The sequence below is a fragment of the Tigriopus californicus genome, chromosome 12 (genome assembly GCF_007210705.1).
Source record: "Tigriopus californicus strain San Diego chromosome 12, Tcal_SD_v2.1, whole genome shotgun sequence".
In the NCBI taxonomy this organism is placed as follows: Eukaryota; Metazoa; Arthropoda; class Copepoda; order Harpacticoida; family Harpacticidae; genus Tigriopus; species Tigriopus californicus.
Genome location: NC_081451.1, coordinates 11,594,071 through 11,600,263, shown reverse-complemented (window position 1 = coordinate 11,600,263; position 6,193 = coordinate 11,594,071).

Below are 6,193 nucleotides of genomic sequence, written 5' to 3'. Positions count from 1 at the left end.
CATCTATCTTAAATTCTGATAATGCCTTTCGAATATCTTTCCTTTCGCCTCTCCGACCAGAGTCTTCACTGCTCGAACCCTCTCTGATTTTCCCATCGGAATCCATTTTGTTGTCGAGCTCGGTCTAAAAGACTTGATATTGCAAAGTGCGTATTCGTGGCAGAGGTTATAAGCAAGGCAAAAAGGGAAAAAAAGGAAAAACCGCGCTTCTGCCAAGTAAGCAAATTTTCTTATTACTTTTACAAGCTCCTTGGAGTCAAAAGCAAAAAATAAGTGCGCAAACTGGGGTCAACTCATGGTTGACGCGTCACTTCTTCGTTAATTTGCGTGTGATTGCAATTACAGTAATGGTCGTCTAGTTCCAACAATAACCGGTTTGCTCGACTGCGCCATCGTCAAATAAAGGTCAGATCAATCCAACACATTTCGCTCTCAAATAATTATTTAGAATCGATCCTCTCACTTGCTTAGTTCTAGGTCTTAGAGTAAGGGTTTCGGAAAAACTCCCATCTGGTTGCCAGAGGGATTCAGACTTAATACAGATGCCTACATTGAGGTTTTCAAGTCTACAGTGATACCCTGGATGAGAAAAGTAGCATAAAATTGGCTCTTTGTCTTCCAACAAGACTTTGCTCCTGCTCATTCAGCCAAAAAGACAATCTCCTATTGGGATAATGAGGTAAACCTGCTTTGGAGGCCTAAACTATGGCCCCCCAAATTCTCCAGATCTTAAAACTCTGGACTATGCTGTGTGGTCCTATGCTGCGAAAGAAACTTGCAAAGAAAGGTCCCCTTCAACTAAAGTTCTTGGCCGCCGAATTAAACAACCATTGAAAAATACTCTCCAGCCAAAATCCGCACTTTTTGTCACCGTTTTCGGACCAAATAGGCTAAAGTCATTGCTTCAAAAAGATCATATTTCGAAAACTTAGCTTTAAATGAAAAAATGTCAGAAAATAACGTAAATTTTACGTAGTCTCATCTATAACATGTTAGAATTTTAGCTCTCAAAATTACCTTTTAACAAATTCATTATGCTTTTAAGTGAAACTGACAAATTTGTCTAATCTTATCCTTGACACCCGGTAGAAGAACGATTGTAGTCGTCACAAACCCGCGAGATGGCTATTTGTACCAGGAAGCTCTAGTTTTCGTAGTGCATTAGACTAAGCCACGCTGTAGAATTTATAACGAATGTCCAAAACAACTTTTTCCGTCTCAAAAGTACGTTATTTGTTTTTTTACTGAGTTAAAATAGTGCAGAATACGACGAAGCAATGTTTGATGAGCCATTCCTAGAGAGAATGAATAACTTAACTTAAGGAAAAATGAGATGATATGGAACCTCTCATTTCCAGGAAGTACTAACGAAATAGAAAGTAAGGAAAAAACAGCAACCCGTGCCTTTTTCGAAAAAGGAACTGTATTCCAATTACAATCTTAAATGCTGTAATTGTGACTACCTAAAAAGACCCAAAAATTACTCGTGACTCGTTCCTTTTTTCACTCTGCAGAGTAGCACTTGATTTTTCATTTCTCTCTTGGCAACTGAGGAAAATTGAAGCTTTTAAGCAATCTTAAGAGAAATTTCCATTTTTTGAATATTTTCAACTATCCTAAAGAGGGAGACTTAGGGCTGAAAATTGCGCTTGCTTCCAACAACAACGAAGAAGTTCGTTGTTGTTATATTTGCAGTGCTTTATTGTTTATATCTCCTTGTTCAAATTCCCTTGAGCTAAAAGACCCAAGAAAAGACCTCATTGAGAGCGAAATCTTCCTTCAATTAGAGTGTGTTGCACCAAATTTCTCAACTTTCCCAATGTCCATTCATGACTTTAGGCACAGGGTTCTAACAGGAAAGCTTTATATGCTCGAGAATTTCCAATAATGTTTTTCAATGTGATTGTTTTGGGTCAGGTGTGCAAATCTTTAAAATTCATAAGCTGAGTCCAGCTATACATCTCGATTTTAGCTGGAAAAAAATTAAATAATGCCAATGTCATGCAGATTCTTGCTCCGGTGTTTTTTTCTTAATTTTTCGTTTCAATTTGGAGTAATTCAAGATGTATTTTCAGATATCGACGGAAAGTCCAAGTAAAGCATTAGAGCAAGAATCTACATGACATTGGTTCTCCTTTTGAAAAAGGTCGTCGACAGGATTAAAGCACGCATTCTCACCTAAAACTGGTTCTGATTATTTTCTATTGTTATAAATTTTGGCTTCTTGGATCTTAGAGGCTGCGGCCGTCTGGAGTCGCTTTTCATGCTCGTACTCTTCCACTAGAGAGCCCTAGTTTTCCTCATAAGATTGACATTGTTAAAGTACCCGGTGCGTCAAAAAGAACAACACTGGTAACTCTTTTTGTTTTACATCCGGAAGTAAATGAGTTAGCGAGGCAAAACGGAAAATTAATGGACAGATGTATGTTAGACGGAAAGTAAATGATAAAAAGTAAAACTTCAAAGACCTGATTTTAACCACGGCAAATGCCAAATGAGTAAACATTTGCTGCTCTCCTCCTCTCGGACCTACCCGCATCTGAGGTTCTTAAGGTCGTTGGGGTAAGCTGGAGTTCATTTTCAGTATGAAGAAGGTAATGACAGGTGATTGTTGATTCAAAAGGTCGGGTGTTAGAGACTGATTGATTCACAAGAGGAATGGAAAACGTCCAGAAGGAAATAACGAATGAAATTTATGGGCGGTGGCGGGTCAGATCGAAATGCTTAAGCTTCCCGGGAACAAATAATCACATCCGCCAGCTGGTCAAGTTTTAGGAAGAGGGAAAGCCTGTAAGTGATGAATTCATGTGAAACACTCATACTGTCTGCTCTAAGGTCATGTTATTCAGTATTAAAGGCCTGGATGCTGGCACAATCATTTTTCAATCAGACCAAAAGACATTTGCCTTTGATCGAGCTTACAACCATTTTGCAACGCTCAAAATTTCAAAAAAATCCGTTTTTAGTCCCCAGAAAAGAGCAACAATAAAGCTGGGTCAATATGCCTTTGTGATTGCATCCAAACATCCTACCTCAACTATTTGTTTGGGATCCTAGAACCAGCAAAGGAGTCGTCCAACCTGTCTGGCAAGAGAAAGAATTCCTTCTCCCTGCGGTCAATTACATGGATACGATGAGCAATAGAATTGTAAATTGGAAGCTAGAAGGGGCGGGGGACCAAGGCAGAGTGCTTCTATTCAAACAAGACAGATCTGGCTGTTTTATAATACTCAAAAATTGCGAATTGCAGCCAAAGTCTGCAAAACAAAATTCTGCTTCAGAAACGCCTTGATGGTCACACTCACCCAGAATCATAGGGGCTTCAAATCCCTATTCATCCCCAACAATACCTCCGCATTCCGTCATCATCTGAAGGCATGTATGAACGCCAAGAGCAGGGCTAATTCATAAATTAAGATGACTAATCCCACAAGGGCTCGCAAATGAAATTTCGGCTATTTACAGAGATATGACCATTTCAAACTTTTTGGTCCTAAAGTCTTGTTTTTCATTTCAACCTTGGAAAAGAAACGATTTTCCCATTATGCATTTCCGTTGGCTTCGTCAAACGAACATGGCCAAAAATGGAATTAATGCAATGCTAAGTAAATAAAGCATAGTGGCAAGAAAACCTTGAATTTTTGGAGTGTTTGAAGCATGAGTATAACCATAGATTTATCAAAGTTTTATCTTGATTAGGCAAAAAACCTGAAGTATTGATCATCTAAAACTGTAGTAAAAGGAACTGTAACGAGTAAAGCCATTACATTTTTTGATGAGTAATGGTTGTGCAAGGAATTACTCTTTTTGGCCATTGTAATTGTAACTGTAATCCCTTCATTTTATTAAGGAAAGAATAACGCCCTGCAATAGTGCTTAGAATTACATTCTCTGGAGCAGTTAGAAAAGCCTGCAAGAACAATTATTCATGTAGCGTCTCGCATCTGTCACATTGGACAACAATGAAAATGGGGAATGGGACAGGTATACAACTGGCCCTGCTGGCACATTCTCTTGCAACGAAGGGCCCTGAATCTACACACAAAATGGAAGATTCATCGGGATCCAGATCCACAGATTGGGCGGCTGAGTGGTTCATGGTGATCGTGGTAATCGTTCAGCATTTTAGCTCGAAGGGCCGAACGAGAAAATTACGGAAGTTAAGGGATTTGGAATCGCGCAACTGCTGGTCCTGAGAGAAGCGGAAAAACATTCATAATCACTTGCTAAACACATCTTGTGCATAAATTGAAACCCTGCTAACCATGGCTCTGTATGTCTTTTAAGTCCATTGCAGAACAACTTTCAGCTAATATTTGTTTCTTGTTTCAATGAGCCCATTATGAAATATAATCTAGTACGTAAGTACAAGAAGGACGAAAGATACAGGGTGGAAAGAAATTAAGGGCCGCTCTTTGTCGCTTTTGAAAATCCTACCCCCTAACTCAAATAATGATTTGATCAGATTGAATCTCCAGTTTTCATTAAAAGGGATTATTAAAAAACCTAACACCATGCCACGAATGATCCGATTTCACTCCAAAGGAGATTGGTAGCCTTCTGATGTTTAGCCACCTAAAGATTGAGTCTTGAAAATCCAGATTTCGGCCATCGGTCCGGTTTGTTCTAAAAGGATTTATTGCATTTCCATGAGGGTCTCCACTTTCCAATGGTTTGAGGATGAACACTGAAAGGCTCACCAACGTTCCTTTGTCTTTGCCGGCCTTCAGGATGCCCTTAGCCTTGGTTCTGACCTTCAGACTGCGCTCACTTGAATTTTCAGACATTGTTTTGACGGCACTTTATCAGAGGGCTACCCATCGCCTCCAGGATATCGTTTAACCATTTGTAATATGTCATTAGGTTCTTAACAATTCCTCTTAATGAATGCTTGTGGTTTAATGTCAAAAAAATCTTTGAGGAGGGAGAAATGTAGTAAAAAACAGCCATGGAGGCCCTTAATTTCTTTACACCCTGTATGGAGACTTCCGCTCGGGCAGTCAGCTGCGCATTTTTATTAGATCTGATTGCAATTAAGCAACTGATTTTTTTTGACAAGATCAATTTGGTATGAGTTGAAGGAACTTACATAACAAGCTTCAGCATGATTGGGGCTTTGGTTGACGAGTAACAGTCAATTGAAATTTAGCACTGTCTGTGTACTTGAGCGAGTCATTTGAAGGAAAATTGACACATCAATCATCCAAAAGAACAATTGTGGTGACGCGGGTTAGTGCATCCTAACAATGACTGTCCTTGGTCTTAAAATGCCCTCAGTTCTACAAAAATCATTTAATCGCTCTGATTTTTTTTACCTAGGCTTGAGATTGCCATACCCGAAATTGATTGCAAAATAGCTTATTGACTTGACCAGAACCCGAAATAATACTTTCGCAAGGAGCCTCCACATCCATGTATTCCATCATCCTTGGCTACGTGTCATTACTTCACTCACAAGGATGAGTTAATAAGAATGGGGGAACTCAAAAATTGCATTGGGACATTTCGTAGATCTACCCAGATTCAAAACTGTTAAGCACGTACCTTTTGGTAAAATCTTGAGATATAAGTGCATGTACCATATATTTGTCCAACGCGTATCTTCAAAGAGCGACTGCTCACGTTTGTCATTTAAGTATAGTCATCTTTCAAATTGAATGAAAGCAGACATGTTCCCCAACTTGTCTTGAATGCATTTGACACAACAAAAAAAACTGCAGCAAGTGTGTTTACATTACTTGTTGGAGGGCAACGTCACAATACACTTGAAATATACAGACTTGAACCTTCTTAGCGTTCAATGTTAGGTCTGGACTTTAAGAGATTTGGATTGCGAACGGAAGCAAAAAAAATACATCTCCTAAGGCGTTCTCTTTATTCCAGATAAGAACTTCATACGACCACAAGATCTGGTTGAATAGATGAACTTGGCTACACTTGAGCCCAAAACCATGCTTAGAGAACTTTTGTAATAAAATTTAAATCTTCGGCCTGCTCTTGGCCAGCGACATAAGCTTTTGACAAAATAACTTCGAAACGAAACACTGTACAAGTAAGTAATAGAAAAATGTCTTGCATTAATTTACAGAGATCTGTGTTTTTTTATTTAATTACTTGAAGTCGATAAGTGGCTCAGAGTTGCTTTGACCAAGAGTAGTCCGATTTAACGGACAGCTTGTTCGAAGTCCATATT